The 20,039-nt window shown below is 41.9% G+C and overlaps 1 protein-coding gene across 2 annotated transcripts in view; it reads left to right on the top strand.

Annotated features, from left to right (window-relative positions):
• The first annotated feature begins 2,607 nt into the window (after positions 1–2,607).
• Positions 2,608–20,039, top strand: part of UBAP1 (ubiquitin associated protein 1) — a 62,438-nt gene continuing 45,006 nt past the window's right edge. For both annotated transcript variants that reach the window (XM_035016461.1, XM_035016459.1), the window contains exon 1: positions 2,608–2,822. The gene's annotated coding sequence lies outside the window, so the exon portion shown is untranslated. The remainder of the gene's footprint in view (positions 2,823–20,039) is intronic.

Below are 20,039 nucleotides of genomic sequence, written 5' to 3'. Positions count from 1 at the left end.
CTGCTCACTCCATTCCATCATTGTTCCTAGAATATAGAAGGTGAAATTCCATCTCAGGGCCTTTGTACTTGGTATTCCCTTGGATTGGCATTTTCTTTTCCTAGACATCTGCAAATCTTTCACTTTCTTTACTCAGGTCTTTACTCAGATGTCACCTTTTCCTGGCCATCCTTTATAAATTTCAATCATGGATGCCTTCTATTTCCTTTCCTCTGCTTTATTTTTTCTTCTTAACCTATCACCATTATTATTAGTCATTTTCCTCTAGAATATAAGCATTGTGAGAACAGGAATTTTTTTTTGGGGGGGGGGTTTCTTTTATATACTGCTATATCCCCAGTGCACAGAACAGTGCTTGGTATACTACTGGCACTCAGTAAATGCTTATTGAATGATGAATGAAAAGTTTAATTGCTCAAGGATTATCAGTATACCACACATGTGTACTCCTTATCTCTTTTTTTTTTTTTTTTAAGATTTTATTTATTTATTTGAGAGAGAGAGAATGAGAGACAGAGAGCATGAGAGGGAGGAGGGTCAGAGGGAGAAGCAGACTCCCTGCTGAGCAGGGAGCCCGATGCGGGACTCGATCCAGGGACTCCAGGATCATGACCTGAGCCGAAGGCAGTCGCTTAACCAACTGAGCCACCCAGGCGCCCCTCCTTATCTCTTTCTGATTTCTAAGCTCACATTCCCTCCTGAACATCCCTCCAGAAAATCTGCCATCATAATTTGGACAGCTGAACTCATTTTTACTTCCTTTAGCACTTCAGTAAACCCTACTTCTTTTTTGTTTCTGTAAAAACAGACCCCCAGAACTTGGCTTTTCTTCTTTATGATTTATTCTCCCATGCAGCAGGTCTCCACATGGGAGTGTTGTTGAGTCAATCCCCTAAATCTTGGTTCAGTTCATCCCCTAGTCTCCATCCCTGCTGTCCCTGCTTTAGTTCAGATGTGAATCTTTTTTACTCAGTGCACAAGTCTGCCACGTAGTCTCTAGTTCACTTTATTCACTATCATTTTAATTCTCCTGATGAAGAGTTTTATTCAGCTCACTGCTCTGCCACAAACCTTCTATCGCTGCCCATTATTTGTTGAATTAAGTCGGCAAATAATCCAGAATTGATGATTTGCTATTTTCTGCTTAACTTCCCCCTTCTGGAATGCCCACCTTCTTTCATTGTGGGTTAAAACTGCTGCACCCTGGGGCGCCTGCGTAGCTCAGTCAGTTAAGCATCTGCCTTCGGCTCAGGTCATGATCCCAGGGTCCTGGGATCGAGCCCCAGGTCAGGCTCCCAGCTCAGTGGAGAGTCTACTTCTCCCTCTCCCTCTGCCTGCCTCTCTGCCTACTTGTGCTCTCTCTATCTCTGTCAAATAAATAAGTAAAATCTTTAAAAAAAAATACTGCACCCTTTAAAGTACAAATATTATCTTCTCTGGAATTCTTTTTCTTTCTTTTTTTTTTTAAAAAGATTTTATTTATTTATTCATGAGAGACAGAGAGAGAGACAGAGGCAGAGGGAGAAGCAGGCTCCCCGCGGAGCAGGGAGCCCGATGCCGGACTCGATCCCAGGACCCTGGGATCATGACCTGAGCCGAAGGCAGACGCTTAACCGACCGAGCCACCCAGGCGTCCCTCTTTTTCTTTTTAATAAAGATTTTATTTATTTATTTGACAGAGAGAGAGACACAGCAGGAGAGGGAACACAAGCAGGGGGAGTGGGAGAAGGAGAAGCAGGCCTTCCACTAAGCAGGGAGCCGGATACTGCCGATACGGGAACCCTGGGATCATGACCTGAGCTGAAGGCAGACTCTAACGACTGAGCCACCCAGGCACCCCTTCTTTGGAATTCTGAAGAGAAAACAGGGCTGAAGAATTAGGCATGAAAGTCTATACATTCTTTATGTACCCAGAAAGTGTAGAGATGTAAATCTTTCCTAATCTCTTAGCCAAAAGCCAAGTTTTCCAGAGCAATTAATGCAACTGTTAGGCCATTATCACTCTCCGATTTTTCGTGGAGTTACCTGTTAATGCTTCGAGTTCTCTTACCAAGTAGGAACTTTTGGGAACAAAGATTCATCTCATGCAGTTATGAATCCTCTATGCACCTGATTCCAAGTGACATCCAATAAATGCAGAAGGCAGTAAATGTCTGGGATTGGATTACCTAGTTTAAACCGCTGGATGTCACAACTGGAGGGAGATTTAGAGGTCGCCTTTCAACCCAATCTTTGTAAATGGGGAAAATGAGGCCCGGAAAGAGTAGGACTTGAACCAGATCACAGACCCGGGACCAGAACCCAGACATTCTGATTCCCAAGTAGGTCTCATTAGTAAGTCTTTGTGCGTCCCCTCGCGATTCGAACCTCTCAGATTCTCGCCTAGGCCGCTTCACCAGCCTCTACGCCTTACCCTTTTAGTGACCCTCACCCTTCCCTTTCTTCCTTCGGGTCAGCAGGGTCCACCCACTCCAATTGCAGCGGTCCAGGGATCTAGAGTTGTTGGGCAGTAGAAGAGAGATTAGTTACGTCACCGTCGGCTCCTCCCATTGGCCCAGGGAGGGTGGAGCGCGGCGCCATGACGTCAGACGCCCACAGGGGCGGAGTGGTGAGGGGAAGGAGGAGGGAAGTAGAACTTCAACATGGCGGCTGTGGTACTGCCAGTGGGTACGGTGACGGTCTGGCCCGGAGCGGGCAGAGTTGGAGGTGGTGGCGTTCGCTTTCCCTAGGGGCCGTCAGGAGCTCAGCGGTGACCGAGGCTGGGAGGCCATCCGGCGCCAGCACGTTTCGGCTTCTGGGACGGCAGCGGTAGCGGCGTTCAGGTGAGGGGGGCCTCCAGCTGGGAGAAGTGGGGGGGGGGAGAGGGGCGGAGTTGGGGGAGGGGACCGGTACCGGGAGACGGATGCGGGAGGATTCCCTGGGAAGAGGTTGGAGGCCGAGCGGGAAGAAAGGAGCTATAGTTGAGTGGGTAGGAGGGAGAAGGGGCCAGAGATCCGTGACTTGGGGAGGATTATGGGAGAGAGGTCGGAGTGAGGGGACCAGAGTTGAAGGGGCGGAAGGCAGATGGGATGCGGAAGAATGAGTTCGGATTAAGGAGACTAATACCTTACCGGAAGACAGGCGCAGTAGATGTGTATCTGACTGGAGTGAGAGCTCGGTGGGAATTAGAGGATGTCGGGGAGGAGGACCCAGGTTTTAGTAAAGAGGACGAGTGATTGGGAGTTGAGGGTGAGTTGGGGAAGTGAGATGCAGATTTACTTCTCCCTGAGGCGTTGAGATTAGGGAGAAAGGGAGGAAACCAGAGCAGGGTGAGGGGTCTTTGGGGACATCTTTGACGTTGTCTGGCCTTCTCCAGTATGTTTATCTTGCCTCTTTTATTTCTTGGGTGGAGACTTACCTATACAGTCAACATGGGCCTCGGAAACAGTCCCAAATCTTTATTGTGTAACATCAAGTTACTTTTCATTTATTTGATCTCTATCAGGGATCTCTGACCTTTGGTTGTTTCCACACGTACTTGTTTCCAGACTAGCCTCTTGAAAATGAAAAAACATTTTATATTAAGCTGAAATAAAATTTTGAGTTTTTAAACACCGTAGACTGTTAGAAAACGAGATTTGATAGTTAACTATGTGTTTATAGCTTTGTGTTCTAATCCCACTTATTAGTGTCTTCTCTCTTTCCTCAGTTGTATTTATTAGCATTTGAGAAATTGGATAGACATGATGGATCTTTCTCTTTGGAATTTTGTCACATTTGATTGGCGGAAAGACAGGGCACTTAGTCTTTAGTGATAGCTAGTTCTTTCTAGTTAATGTCCCATACTAGTTAAAATGAAAGTTTATGTATTATAAATATTCAGAGTCTAAAAGAATTACATTTTCTGCATTAACCTACTAAGTGGAATTTTATAAATTAGATTTTTATTTCTAATCAGTTCTGTTCAGTTTTTCTGTTATTTATTCAGCATTTAATGCTTACTGTGCATTGCATTAAGAGTCATTCTAATTATGGAAATGGGAAAATTAATGTTTCTCTATCACTGCACAGCAAATAACTTACTAACTTGCTATGACCTCATTGGAAGAAAAAGTGTTACTTTAGAAATGATGACAGTGGAAGAAAATTAAACTGTGTGGATATAAGAAGTTCCTGAATTTTGGGGCACCTGGGTGGCTCAGTCGTTAAGCGTCTGCCTTTGGCTCAGGTGCCCCGCATCGGGCTCCCTGCTCAGCGGGAAACCTACTTCTCTCTCTCCCACTCCCCCTGCTTGTGTTCCCTCTCTCCCTGTCTCTCTCTCTGTGTCAAATAAATTTTAAAAATCTTAAAAAAAAAAAAAAAAAAAAGGAGGGGGCGCCTGGGTGGCTCAGTCGTTAAGCATTTGCCTTCGGCTCAGGTCATGGTCCCAGGGTCCTGGGATCGAACCCCTGCATCGGGCTCCCTGCTCAGCGGGAAGCCTGCTTCTCCCTCTCCCTCTCCCCTTGCTTGTGTTCCCTCTCTCGCTATGTCTGTCTCTGTCAAATAAATAAATAAAATCTTAAAAAAAAAAAAAGTTCCTGAATTTTTCTTTGACCCATTACTTCATCATGATGTATTTTATGTGTATCTGAAAGATTTTTTATTTTTAAAATTATTTTTATTAAAATAATTTAAAAATTTTTAAGTAATCTCTACATGCAATGTGGGGCTTGAACTCAACCCCAAGATTAAGAATTGCATGCTGTTCTGACTAAGCCAGCTAGACGCCCCTGAAAGATTTTGATTTTTTTATTTTAAGATTTTATTTATTTATTTGACAGATAAAGACATAGCGAGAGCAGGAACACAAGCAGGGGGAGTGGGAGAGGGAGAAGCAGCCTTCCCGCGGAGCAGAGAGCCTGATGTGGGACTCGATCCCAGGACCCTGGGATCATGACCTGAGCCGAAGTCAGACGCTTAACGACTGAGCCACCCAGGTGCCCCAAGATTTTTTGATTTTGATTTTGAAGACGACAGTAACAGTATCCTGATGTGATAATACTAGGTCTGTAAACAGTTCTTTTTTTTTAAATTTTTAAAATTTTTGTTTTTTTTAAAGATTTTATTTATTTATTTGAGACAGAGAGAATGAGAGGGAGGAGGGTCAGAGGGAGAAGCAGACTCCTTGCCGAGCAGGGAGCCCGATGCGGGACTCGATCCCGGGACTCCAGGATCATGACCTGAGCCGAAGGCAGTCGCTTAACCAACTGAGCCACCCAGGCGCCCCTCTGTAAACAGTTCTTATCAATGGTTGGTAGTTCACATTTCTTAGACTGGCAAATGTCACTTTATCTTGTGCGTCTTTTCTTTTTTATCTTGAATATGATAAGGTACTTAAAATGAGGATTCTTGAAGTTTATTTATTTATTTAAGATTTTATTTATTTGACAGAGAGAGACACACAGAGAGAGGGAACAGAAGCGGGGTGGGGTGGGGGGGGGTGTGGGAGAGGGAGAAGCAGGCCTTCCGCACATCAGGGAGCTCGTCGCGGGGCTCTGTCCCAGGACCCTGGGATCATGACCTGAGCCAAAGGCAGACGCTTAACGACTGGGACACCCAGGTGCCCCAGGGTTCTTGAAGTTTAATTCAGTGACTAAAAATCTCTGAGTATTTTCAGCATTACAAATGTATTTTCATTACCCCAGAGTATATATGCCAGTATTACATTTTTCCTGATCTCTAATTAAATTGTTGAATGTTTTGAGGGTTTTTGTTTTGTTTTGTTTTTAAAGTAAACTCTACACTCAGTGTGGGCTTGAATTCATGACCCGAGATCAAGAGTCTTGGCCTAATGACTGAGCCACTTGGGCTCTCCTGTTTTGAGATTTTTAACATGGAGATTATTTTAAGTGTAAACTTTTTTCCCACAAGCAAACCAACCCCCACCCCCCCCAAAGAAAACCCAGTACCGGGGCGCCTAGGTGGCTCAGTTGTTAAACGTCTGCCTTTGGCTTAGGTCATGATCCCATAGTCCTGGGATCAAGTCCCACATTGGGCTCCCGGCTCAGCGGGAAATCTGTTTCTCCCTCTCCTACTACCCCTGCTTGTGTTCCCTCTCTCGCTGTGTTTCTCTCTGTCAAATAAATAAATAAAATCTTTAGGAAAACAAAAAAACAAAAAAAACCCAGTACCATCAATTCATTAATCAGGTAATTTTCTTTAGACAGGCTTTTTAAGAAATGCAAAAGTTAGTATGTAGTACTTTAAATATGAAATAGCTTTCTCTGGGTGCCTGGGTGGCTCATTCGGGTAGGCAGCGACTCTTGATTTCAGCTTAGGTCATGATCTCAGGGTTGTGAGATTGAGCCCTGCATGGGGCTCCCTGTTGGGCGTGGAGTCTGCTTAAGATTCTCTCTCTCCCTCCCCCCCACCCCTCTTTAAAAAAAAGGGTTTTTCGGGGCGCCTGGGTGGCTCAGTTGGTTAAACGACTGCCTTCGGCTCAGGTCATGATCCTGGAGTCCCAGGATCGAGTCCCGCATCGGGCTCCCTGCTCGGCAGGGAGTCTGCTTCTCCCTCTGACCCTCCTCCCTCTCATGCTCTCTGTCTCTCATTCTCTCTGTCTCAAATAAATAAATAAAATCTTAAAAAAAAAAATTAAAAAAAGGGTTTTTCTTAGGATAAAAAAAAACCTTGAATCTTAGAAATCAACTGGGTTTAGATTTTAGCATAGCTTGGGCATCCCTGCTTCTGTATCACGAAGATAAGTGAAAATCTGTTGTCTTTTCCAGAATCTAGTAATTTAGGAAAGACTTTTGGTTAGAGGAAGAAGTAAGCAGGTGTTTCTCTTCTAACCTGTACTGCACAATTTTGTAATACTAGAAATAATTGGAATTAAGAGTGATATTTTCCTATGAATTAAGAGTTGTAATTTTAGGCTTTAAAAATTTTAGGTGAGAGGAGCAAGATTTACAAAGGGAAGGGTGCTAACTGGGCAAAAGCTAATGAGGTAGGCATTGTTGAGCACTTTACATAATCTCTTAATCTTTGCAATGTGATTAGGTAGGCAGGTTGTGATACACATGCTTTTTAGCTGTTGAGGAAATTGAGGATCAGTGAATTTGAGTCATTTAACGTTACAGAGATAAAATGGTAGAGTCTGAATTTGGACTTGAATTTGTTATACTTCAGTGCCCAAACTTACCTGTTACATCTTTGTTCCTCTTAGGCAGTCACAAGATCATTCCAATTCCTATCAAGTAAATTTAAAGTATAACCACTATTTTTTAAAATAATGCCATTTAAAACTACTTGTTCTTTTTGGAATAGTAGTGTAACTGGAATGATAAATAGTTCATTAAAATTATAGTCTTTAAGATATCATTAGTATGCTAGGAAGAAATGAATACCTGAATATTTTGTACTTAACAAAATAAACTGGATAAACTGGATAAGAGACTAAAGTTTTCTTATTTGTATTGCTTAGTCAGGTAGGATTCAGTTCATTAAGGGCCAAAATTTGTGTTTGGCAGTAGTCTGCATGTGTTCTCATAATTCTGGATTGGTCATTATCAGTTGCTTAATTGCTTACCAAACCCTTCTAGTGGTTGAGTCACTGTGAATTGGCTCATGGTAATTGTGAATCTTGTGGTAACTGAGTCAAGAGCCAGGGTATGTTTTGGTTGCCTCACTTCCTCCACAACACTTGATATTGTCAGACTTTTAATATTTTTTCTAACCTAGTAGACTTGAAACGAGTGACTCTTGGTATCAGGATGTGTTTATTGTTTTGTTTTTATTTAAGCATTTCCTTAAGTTGAGCATCTTTTCATATGTTCATTATTTGTGCTTTGTCGGTGAAGTGTATATTCAAGTTCTTTGCCTATTTTGAGTTGTTTCTCTTTTTCTGTTTGACTTTTAAGACTTTTTTTTTTTTTTTAAAGCTTTTATTTATTTATTTGACAAAGAGAACGCGTGTATGCGCACAAGCAGGGGGAGCAGTAGGCCGAGGGAGAGGGAGAAGCAGGCTCCCTGCTGATCAAGGAGCCTGACTTGGGGCCCCATCCCAGGACCCTGAGATCATGACCTGAGCTGAAGGCAGACGCTTAACCGACTGAGCCACCCAGGTGCCCTGAAAAGTTCATAATTTTAATGAATTGAAATTTTCAGTTTTTTATGGTTGTGCTTTTTGTATCATTTAGGAAACCCTTCTCTGCTAGGCATGCTTTTTTTTTTTTAGATTTTATTTATTATTTGACAGATAGCGAGAGCAGGAACACAAGCAGGGGGAGTGGGAGAGGGAGAAGCAGGCTTCCCGCCAAGCAGGGAGCCTGATGTGGGACTCGATCCCAGGACCCCGGGATCATGACCCGAGCCGAAGGCAGACGCCCAATGACTGAGCCACCCAGGTGCCCTTTTTTTTTGTTGTTGTTATTTATTTGAGATTTATTTATTTATTTTAGAGAGAAAGAGAGTGCGGGGGGTGGGGAGTGGGAGAGGGAGAGAGAAAATTCCAAGCAAACTCCTGAGTGCGGAGCCTGATGTGGGGCTTGATCACAAGATCCCGAGATCATGGGGCGCCTGGGTGGCTCAGTTGGTTAAGCGACTGCCTTCGGCTCAGGTCATGATCCCGGAGTCCCGGGATCGAGTCCCACGTCAGGCTCCCTGCTCAGCAGGGAGTCTGCTTCTCCCTCTGACCCTCCTCCCTCTCATGCTCTCTGTCTCTCATTCTCTCTCTCGCAAATAAATAAAATCTTAAAAAAAAAAAAAAAAAAGATCCCGAGATCATGACCTGAGCTGAAATCAAGTTGAATGCTTAACCGACTGAGCCACCCAGGTGCCCCAAGTTTTTTTTATTGTTTTAAGTAATCTCTACCCCCAATATGGGGCTCAAACTCATGATCCTGATATCAGGAGTCACATGCTCTACTGACTGAACCAGTTAGGTGCCCCGGGGCCTAAAGTATTTTATTTTTTTTTTAAGATTTTATTTATTTATTTGACAGAGAGAGACACAGCGAGAGAGGGAACACAAGCAGGAGGAGTGGGAGAGGGAGAAGCAGGCTTCCTGCAGAGCAGGGAGCCCGATGTGGGGCTCGATCCCAGGACCCTGGGATCATGACCTGAGCTGAAGGCAGTCGCTTAACCAACTGAGCCACCCAGGCGCCCCGGGCCTAAAGTATTTTAAAGCAAATCCCAACTTTCCTGTAAATACATTATTATGAACCTCTGATAAGAATTTCTTTTAAAAACATAACTACCATGCTATTATCACATCTAATAATTATTAGTAATTCCTTTATAATCTAACGCCATCCATATTAAAATTTCTCTTATTGTCTTAAAAGTGTCACTTTAGGGATGGTTGGGTGGTGCAGTTGGTTAAGTGTCCAACTATTGGTTTTGGCTCAGATTGTGATCTCAGGGTCATGAGGTCAAGCCCCCAGTCAAGCTCTGTGCTCAACTCAGAGTCTTCTTGAGATTCTCTCTCCCTCTCCCTCTACCCCTCCCACTCATGCTCTTACACTCTCTCTCAAATAAATAAATCTTAAAAAAAGAAAAGTGTTGGGGCGCCTGGGTGACTTAGTCGGTTAAGTATCTGCCTTTGGCTCAGGTCATGACCTTAGGGTCCTGGGATCGAGCCCCACGTCGGGCTCTCTGCTCAGTGGGGAGTCACTTCTCCCTCTCCCTCTGCCCCTCCCCCTGCTTGTGCTCCCTCTCTCTCTGATAAAATCTTTAAAAAAAAGGAAAGAAAAGAAAATATTGCCCAAATACCCATAACCCAATGAACAATATGAAACAATAATTTTAAAATTTTAAAAACTTTGGTATACACTTTAAATATGTTAAAATTTTATCAAATACACCGCAAGAGAGCTGAAAAAAAAAATTAATTGTAAAAAGAAAAAATAAATCAAGCTTGTAACCGTTAGTTTACAAAAATAGAAAAGTAAATGGGGCGCCTAGGCAGCTCAGTTGTTAAGCTTCTGCCTTTGGCTCAGGTCATGATCCCAGGGTCCTGGGATCAAGCCCCGCATCAGGCTCCCTGCTCAGTGGGAAGCCTGCTTCTTCCTCTCCCACTCCCCCTGCTTTTGTTCCCTCTCTCGCTGTGTCTCTCTCTGTCAAATAAATAAATAAAATCTATAAAAAAAACGAATACAAGAATGCACAGATAGTGGTTATAGGATACCTACAGGACAAATGCCCTGGTTTCTCCAGTGAATCAATCATATGAAAAGGGGTAATTATCATATAACAAAAAAGCCTTAGACATGAAGGCCAAATAAGTGATAAATACGGACCTTATTTGAACTGTGAATGGCACAAATCGCTTGTAAAATGACTCTTTTTAAAAAGATTTTATTTATTTACTGGAGCGAGAGAGAGAGAAGACAGAGAGAGAGCAAGCACAAGCCAAGAGGAAGGGCAGAGGGAGACCCAGGGGGAAGTCTCCTTCTCCCTTTCCCTCTTCCCCTCCCTTCGCTTGTATGTGCACGTTGTCTCTCTCTCTCTCTCTCTCTCGCCCACTCTCTCAAATAAATAAATTTTAAAAAAGTGAAATTGTATCATCATACTATTTCTGTTATATTTATGTTTTTGAGTACTATTCTTCTCTAAAGAACTTTCCCTTGGCAGCAGGCTTACGCTGAAGTATAGTTCCTATTGAAAAGGGTGGATGAGTACACTTACCATGATGAGCACTGAGTAATGTGTAGAATTGTTGTATCACTGTATTGTATATCTGAAGCTGCTTTAACACCATGTTAGCTATACTGGAATTAAAAAACAGTAAAAATAAAAAAAAACAAAGGAGGATGAATGCTTCATTCTTTTAATTAACCAATTTCAAGTAAAGAGTTAGTGGAACAGTCTCTTACGGTAACAGGCTATTTTGGGTTTTTTCTTTATTTTCTTTTTTTTTTTTAAAGATTTTATTTATTTGAGAGAGAGAGAGAGAGAGAGAGCACATGAGAGGGGGGAGGGTCAGAGGGAGAAGCAGACTCCCCGCTGAGCAGGGAGCCCGATGCGGGACTCGATCCCGGGACTCCAGGATCATGACCTGAGCCGAAGGCAGTCGCTTAACCAACTGAGCCACCCAGGCGCCCCTTTTCTTTTTTTTTTTTTTTAAGTATCCATACCTAGTGTGGAGCTCAATGTGGTCTTGAGCTTGAATTCAACAGCTGTGAGATCAAGACCTGAGCTGAGATCAAGAGTTGGACACTTAACTGACTGAGCCCCCCTTTTTTTGACCTTTGGTTTTCTTTAAAGATTTTTTATTTGGGAGAGAGTGCACATGAGTGGGGGGGAGGGGCAAAGGGTGAGGGAAAAGCAGACTTCCCGCTGAGCAGGGAGCCTGACAATGGGGCTTGATCCCAGGACCCCGAAATGATGACCTGAGCTGAAGGCAGATGCCCAACTGACTGGACCACCCAGGCGCCCCAACTGTTGGTTTTCTAAGGATCTTTTCTTTGAGTATTGTCATAAACTTGTGAATTTGTATCATGTGTTTGAGCAATTATAGTCTTTTTTTAAAGATTTTATTTTTAAGTAATCTCTACACCTAATGTAGGGCTTAAACCTACAACCCGGAGATTAAGAGCTGCAGGTTCTACCTGTAGTCATTCTTTTTTATGCACAAGTTGTTTCATTTTTGATCAGTGAGAGCCATTTCAGGTTGGTAGCTATTTGGCATGAACTAAAAAATCCTTTTTTTTAAGTTTTATTTAAGTCATCTTTACACCCAGCATGGGCTTGGAACTCACAGCCCTAAGATAAGAATCACATGCTCTTCCAACTGAGCCAGCCAGGTGCCCCATGAACTATAAATCTTCGAAAGGCTTCTTTCATACACAACAGATGGCCCAGGTTAATCTTATAAATTCTTCTGTACATCTGAAAACGACCATTTCTCCAAGAATTAATGTAGAACTAATATTGAGAGCTCAAAATGTGGGTGCCAGGGATGCTCGTTAATAGTGTCCTTGCTTCTACAAACATTTTTATTTATTTAAAAATTTTTTAAAAACTTTATTTTTGGGGCGCCTGGGTGGCTCATTTGGTTGAAAATCTGACTTTGGCTAAGGTCATGATCTCAGGGTCATGGGATCGAGCCCTGCATCGAGCTCCCTGCTCAGCCAGGATTCTGCTTCCCCTCTCCTCCCCCACCCCTACTCGTGCACTCTATCTCTCTCTCTCAATAAATAGATCTTGAAAAAATATTTTTATTATTGGGGTGCCTGGGTGGCTCAGTTGGTTAAGAGTCTGCCTTTGGCTTAGTCATGATCCTAGGGTCCTGGAATCGAGCCCCACGTCAGGCTATCTGCTCAGTGGGGAGCCTGCTTTTCCCTCTCCCTGTTGCTCCCCCTGCTTGTGTGCACTTTCTCTCTGCCAAATAAATAAATAAAATCTTTTTTATTTTTTATAGATTTTATTTGTCAGAGAGAGAAAGAGTGTGTATGCACAAGCAGGGAGGGCAGCAGGTAGAGGGAAAAGCAGGCTGTCGATGAGCAAGGAGCCCCAGGCAGGACTCGATCCCAGGACCCTGGGATCATGACCTAGGCCAAAGAAAGACGCTCAACTGACTGAGCCACGCAGGCGTCCCAGTAAATAAAATCTTTTAAAAATTTTTTATTTTTGGGCGCCTGGGTGGCTCAGTCGTTAAGTGTCTGCCTTCGGCTCAGGTCATGATCCCAGAGTCCTGGGATCGAGTCCCACATCGGGCTCCCTGCTCGGCAGGAAGCCTGCTTTTCGCTCTTCCACCCCCCCTGCTTGTGTTCCTGCTCTCGCTGTCTCTCTCTCTGTCAAATAAATAAATAAAATCTTTAAAAAAAAATTTTTTTTTATTTTTTATATTTTTAAGTAGGCTTCATGTACAATATGGGGTTTGAATTCATGACCCTGAGATTAGGAGTTGCATGCTCTACCAACTGAGCCAGCCAGGTACCCCTACAAACATTTTTTTAAAAATCACAAGTTCATATTGATTTTTTTTTTTAAAGATTTATTTATTTGACAGAGAGAGACACGGTGGGAGAGGGAACACAAGCAGGGGGAGTGGGAGAGGGAGAAGCAGGCTTCCCGCGGAGCAGGGAGCCCGATGCAGGGCTCGATCCCAGGACCCTGGGACCACGACCTGAGCCGAAGGCAGACGCTTAACGACTGAGCCACCCAGGCACCCCAAGTTCATATTGATTTTTATAATTCAGATTTAAGAACTATAGGGTTGGGCGCCTGGGTGGCTCAGTTCTTAAGGCGTCTGCCTTCAGCTCAGGTCGTGATCCCGGGGTCCTGGGATAGAGCCCCGCATCGGGCTCCCTGCTCTGCGAGAAGCCTGCTTCTCCCTCTGCCACTCCCCCTTCTTCTGTTCCCTCTCTCGCCGTGTCTCTCTCTGTCAAATAAATAAAATCTTTAAAAAAAAAACAACTCATGAATAAATAAATAAAACATTAAAAAAAATAAAAAAAACCTAGGGTTTTTACTTTTTTAATATTATACTTGTCTTTTTTTTTTTTTTTAAAGATTTTATTTATTTATTTAATTGACACAGAGAGAGAGACAGCGAAAGCGGGAACACAAGCGGGGGGAGTAGGAGAGGGAGAAGCAGGCTTCCGGCTGAGCAGGGAGCCCGATTCGGGGCTCGATCCCAGGACCCTGGGATCATGACTTGAGCCGAAGGCAGTCGCTTAACCAACTGAACCTTTTTTTCTCTCTTACATAAAAAGTCTAGGTTCCTTACAATATAAACATAATTACTTACTATATTGGGTATACACATAAAATGGTTTTAAAATGGTAATACTGATATTATTGCTAACAAAAAAAATAAAATCTGTATAATTCTTCATGTTTTTGGAACATAACTACACTGCTCTGCAGTTAGAATACTGAGTTCTGAAGTCACTTGAAATAATTTTCTGGGCTCCTGGGTGGCTCAGTTGGTTGAGCGACTGCCTTCAGCTCGGGTCATGATCCCAGGGTCCTGGGATCGAGTCCCGCGTTGGGCTCCCTGCTCTGCGGGGAGCCTGCTTCTCCCTCTCCCACTCCCCCTGCTTGTGTTCCCTCTCTCGCTGTGTCTCTCTCTGTCAAATAAATAAGATCTTCAAAAAAAAAAATTTTTTTCTGTGTAGTAATCAATTTTATGTACAGTAGGTTTATTTGTTTCAACTTGTAATCATTTAGGGATTTAAAAAGTTAAGTTTTGGGCACCTGGGTGGCTCAGTCGTTTAGCGGCTGCCTTTATAATACTTGTATAAAATATTTGCATAATTGGGGTGCCTGGGTGGCTCAGATGGTTAAGCATCTGCCTTTGGCTCAGGTCATGATCCCAGTGTTCTGGGATCGAGCCCCACATCGGGCTCCTGGCTTGGGGGGAGCCTGCTTCTCCCTCTCCCTCTGCCTTTCCCCCTGCTCATGCTCTCTCTCTGTATCTCTGAGTCTCAAATGAATGAATAAAAAAATATTTTTAAAAATTTGCATAACTAACATTTATTGAAAACATACCATGTATGGGGATTGTTCTAAGTACTTTATATTCATTATCTTGTTTAATCTTTAAAATAATCATATGAGATAGTTATTATTATCCCTATTTTACAGGTTGGGTACCTGACGTTCAGTTATGTTAACTTGTTCAAGGGGTACACAGCTAATAAGTAGCAGAACAGTGACTCAGTCTCTGATTTTTCTTATTTATTTATTTGACAGAGAGAGACACAGTGAGAGAGGGAACACAAGCAGTGGGAGTGGGAGAAGGAGAAGCAGGCCTCCCACAGAGCAGGGAGCCCAACGTGGGGCTCGATCCCAGGATGCTGGAATCATGACCTCAGCCGAAGGCAGGCGCTTAACGACTGAGCCACCCAGGCGCCCCTCAGTCTCTGATTTTTCTTAGTCTAAAACTTACCTGCATTACTGTGTGTTCTCTTTTCACTCTTTTCTCTGTGCTTATAAACAGTTAATTTTAAAATATATTTCATACATTTGGTTATTCTTTTTTTTTAAAGATTTTATTTGAGAGAGAGAGAGAGAGAGAAAGCATAAGCAGGGGGAGGGGCAGGGGGAGAAGCAGGCTCCCCGCTGAGCAGGGAGCCCAATGTGGAACTCGATCCCAGGACTTTGGGATCATGACCTGAGCTGAAGGCAGACGCTTAACCGACTGAGCCACCTAGGACCCCTGGTTATTATTTATTCTCTTTAAAGTGTCTTTTTGGGAGAAGTTTGGATGAAGTCCACTATATTTTTTCTTTTATGGTTTGTGCTTTTGTTGTTATATCTAAGAAAATACTATCTAACGTAAGGTCAGAAAGATTTTCTTGATATTCTCTTCTAGAAGTTTTATAGTTTTAGATTTTATAAAGTCTGTGGTCCATTTTGAGTTAATTTTTCTGTATACGATGTGAGGTGTGGATGGAGGATTTTGTGGGTTTAAAAAAATTTTTTTGCATGTAGATACCCATTTGTTCCAGTACCGTTTGTTGAAATGATTACCCTTTCTCTGTTTATTGCTTTTGTGTTTTAAAAATACTTTGTGTATATGTGGGTCTGTTTTTGGATTCTCTTCTGTTAATCTATTTGTCTTTATGCCTACATCACACTTCTTGAATACTATAGCTGTATAATAAATTTTGAAATCAGAAAGTTTTTCAAAGTTGCTTTGGGTGTCTATGTCCTTTTCATTTGTATATGAATTTTGGAATAGCTTGTCAGAATATCTACAAAAATCCTGTTAGTGTTTTGTTTGGGATTAGATTGAATCTGTAGGTTAATTTGGAGAGAATTGACATCTTAACAATATTGGGTATTATAACCTATGAACATGGTTTATCTCTCCATTTACTTAGGTCTTTGCTATAACTGAATGTTTGTGTCTCTCCCAAATTCGTATGTTGAAATCTATCCCCGGTGTGATAGGATTTGGAGGTCAGGCCTTTCGAAGGAAATTAGGTCATGATGGAGGAACCATTATGACTGGGATTAATGTCCTTATAAAAGAGGCCCCAGAGAACTCCCTTGTCCCCTTTCACAGATATGTTAAGTTATAGTGAAAGGACAGTCAGTGAACCAGGAAGCAGGCTCTAACTGGATGCTGATTGTGTTGGTGCCTTGATCTTGGATTTCCCAGCCTTCTTGAACTGTGAGAAATACATTTCTGGTGTTGATAAGCCAATTAGGCTGTGGTATTTTGTTGTAGGAGCCCCAGCAGAGTAAGATGTTCTTACATTTCTCTCAGCAGTGTTTTGTAATTTTCATTGTGCAGGTCTTGTACATTTTTTTGTCAGATATATTCCTAAGTGTTTCATAATTTTTGGTGCTTTTGTAAATGGTGATTTTTAAATTTAAAATTTTTCTTTTTTTTTTACAGAGAGAGTGAGAGCAGGTGCAAGTGGGGAGAGAGGCGGAGGGAGAGGGAGAATCTTAAGAAGGCTCTGTGCCCAGTGTAGAGCCTGATGTGAGGCTCGATCTCACAACCCTGAGATCACGACCTGAGCCAAAATCAAGAGTCGATGCTTAACCAACTGAGCTGCCCAGGCACCCATAAAATTTTAATTTCTGATTGTTCATTGCTAGTATATAAAAATGCAATTGATTATTCTGTATTGATCTTACAGCCTCCAATACTATTGTATAAGTTTTGTATAAGTACTCTCGTAAATTCTACTAGATTTTCCACAGACCGTGTTGTGTGTGAATAAGGACAGGTTTTATGTGTTTTTTCCAATCTGGATGCCTTTTACTTATTTTTCTTGTTTTATTGCACTGGCTAGAACCTCTAATAGAATGCTAAATAAATGTGAGGAAAGTGGACATCCTTGCCTTATTCTTGAACTTAAGGGGAATGTCTTTTAACAGTAGGTATGATGTTAACTGTAGGTTTTTTTTTTTAATAGATGGCCTTTATCAAATGAGGAAGTTCCCTTCTATTCTTATTTTGCTGAAAGTTATTTTTGGAATGGGTATTGGATTTTGTCAGTTTTGCTCTTCTTGTGTTTGTTAAGATAATCCTATAGTTTTTCTTTTGTAGTTTGTTAACATGGTGAATTACGTTTTTTAAAAAGATATATTTAACCTATCTTGCATTTCTGGGAAAAACCTCACTTCATCGTGATATATGATCCTTTTTATATGTTGTTGGATTTGATTTGCTAAAATTTTGTTGAGAATTTCTGCATTTATGTTCATGTGGGATATTCTGTAATTTTCTCATAATATCTTTGTCTCTTTTGGTATCAAGGTAATGTTTCTATAATTCTTATAGAATGAGTTGGGAAGTATTCCTTCCTCTTCAGTATTCTGGAAGTATTCAGTATTTCTTCCTCGAGTGTTTGGAAGATTTCACCAGCAAAGCAGTCTGGTTCTGAGTTTCCTTTATGATGAGGTTATAAATTACAAATTCAGTTTCTTTAATAGATATACGGCTGTTGAGGCTATTTCTTTCTTCTTGAGTGATCTTTGGCAGTTTGTGGTTTTTAAGAAATTGGTTTATTTCTTTTTAAAAAATATTTATTTTTAGAGAGCGAGCCCTCATGCATTGCAGAAGTGGAGGGTAGGAGCAAAGGGAGAGGGAGAGAGAACTTTACTTTTTTGAGGGGAGGGCAGAGGAGAGGGAGAGAGGGAATCTTAAGCAGCCTCCACACCCAGCATGGAGCCCTGTGGGGGGTTCTGTCTCATGACCCTGAGATCCTGACCCGAGCTGAAATCAAGAGTTGGATGCTTAACCAACTGAGCCATCCAGGCACCCCTGAGAGAGAGAATCTTTTTTTTTTTTAAGATTTTTAAGATTTTATTTATTTATTTGACAGAGAGAGACACAGCAAGAGCAGGAACACAAGCAGGGGGAGTGGGAGAGGGGGAAGCAGGCTTCCCACTGAGCAGGGAGCCCGACTTGGGGCTTGATCCTGGAACTCCAGAACCATGACCTGAGCCGAAGGCAGACGCTCAACCAACTGAGCCACCCAGGTGCCCCAGTATGCTGAAATTAAATCTTTAACCTTTATAGAGGGTTTTCTATTTGACTGCCAGGGACTCATAAGTCAGTATAAAAATATATGGATTTCTTACTATAGGTGGTGGTTTTCTGGTACCACCTTTCTTTGTTCCTTATGGTAAGTACAAGCCATTGAAATGTGGAACTACTCTTACTAATATAAGATTTAGGGGGCAGCTGGGTGGCTCAGTTGGTTAGGCGTCTGCCTTCAGCTCAGGTCATGATCCCAGCGTCCTGGGATTGAGTCCCGATCAGGCTCCCTGCTCAGTGGAGAGCCTGCTTCTTCCTCTGCCCCTCACCCTGCTTGTGCTCTCTCTCTCTTGCTCTCTCTCCCAAATAAATAAAATCTTAAAAAAATATGTAAGATTTAGGAAGGTGAGGAGGTGTTAGTAAACCTGGTAACTATTGCTTGTATATTATTTTATTTAATCCTTATAATACCCCTTCTTAGATTCACTCTATTGTACTATTTAAGTTCTTATACTATTAATTTTGTTTTTATTGGTAAGAAGAATATGTTAAGTTTTGATCAGAGATAAATTATAATCCGTTTTGGTAGATACCTATTTGTAGATACTCATAAAGCAACTAAGATTAATTAAAAGACCTGTGTCCTTTTTGTGTTTTTTTATTATAAATCATCTCATATTAAGGTTTTTCAGTTGTAAAATGGAGAAGCCAGGTTCTCTTGTGTACATTGTACCCTCTTATCTGCAGAGCATATGTTCTGAGATCCTCAGTGGATGCCTGAAACTTGGATAGTAGTGAACAGTATATATACAGATGGTCCCCAACTTATGATGGTTTGATTTATAATTTTTTGACTTTATGATGTGAAAGCAATATGCATTCAGTAGAAACCATACTTTGAATTTTGAATTTTGATCTTTTCCCAGGCTAGCTGTACATGGTATGATACCTCTTATGATGCTGGGCAATGGCAGCCAGCTACAGCTCTTCAGTTAGCCATGTGATCATGAGGGTAAACAGCTGATACTCTTACAGCCATTTTGTACCCATACAGCTGTTTTTTACTTTCAGTACAGTATTCAAAAAGTTACATGAGCTATTCAATACTTTATTATAAAATAGACTTTGTGTTAGATTATTTTGCCCATGTGTAAGCTAATGTAAGTGTTCTGAGCACACTTACGGTAGGTTAAGCTAAGCTATGGTGTTTAGTAGGTTAGGTGTATTAAATGCGTTTTTGACTTAAGATTTTTTTCAGTTTACGATAGGTTGAGATGTCACTCCATCATAAGTTGAGGAAGTTCTGTACTATATTTTTTCTTTTTTTTTTTTTTTAAAGATTTTATTTATTCATGAGAGACAGAGAGAGAGAGGCAGAGGGAGAAGCAGGCTCCCAAGGAGCAGGAAGCCCCGATGGGGGACTCGATCCCAGGACCCTGAGATCATGACCTGAGCCGAAGGCAGATGCTTAACCATCTGAGCCACCCAGGCGCCCTGTACTATATTTTTTCTTGTATAGGTATATATATGATCAGTTTTATTTTTAAAAAGATTTTATTTGTGTATTTATTTATTTATTTATTTTTGAGAGAGAGAGAGAAAGAGTGTGTGTGTGAGGGTGGAGGGAGGAGCAAAGGGGTAGGGAGAGAGAGAATCTTAAGCAGGCTCTATGGCCAACGCATAACCCGACGTGGGATTCAAGCTCACGACCCTGAGATCATGACTGGACCCGAAATCAATTGAGTCAGCTGCTTAACTGACTGAGCCACCTTGGTAGCCATAAAGATTTTATTTTATTTATTTATTTTCTTAAAGATTTTATTTATTTATTTGAGAGAGAGAGGGTGCACACGAGCAGGGAGGAGAGGGAGGAGCAGGGAGCCTGTTTCGGGGCTTGATCCCAGGACCCTGGGATCATGACTTGAGCCAAAGGTAGATGCTTAACCGACTGAGCCACCCAGGCACCCCTAAAAGTTTATTTTTAATCTCTTCACCCAACATAGGGCTTGAACTCACAACCTTGAGATCAAGAGTCACATGCTCTACCGACTGAGCCAACCAGGTGCCCCATGTGTGGTCAATTTTAATTTATAAATTAGGCATAGTAAGAAATTAACAATAATAATAAAATGGA

Source organism: Mirounga leonina, unplaced genomic scaffold (genome assembly GCF_011800145.1).
Source record: "Mirounga leonina isolate KUSES-001 unplaced genomic scaffold, KU_Mleo_1.0 Mir_170, whole genome shotgun sequence".
Taxonomy (NCBI): Eukaryota; Metazoa; Chordata; class Mammalia; order Carnivora; family Phocidae; genus Mirounga; species Mirounga leonina.
Note: the sequence above shows the minus strand (reverse complement) of the source record. Positions and strands in the feature narration are given on the sequence as shown.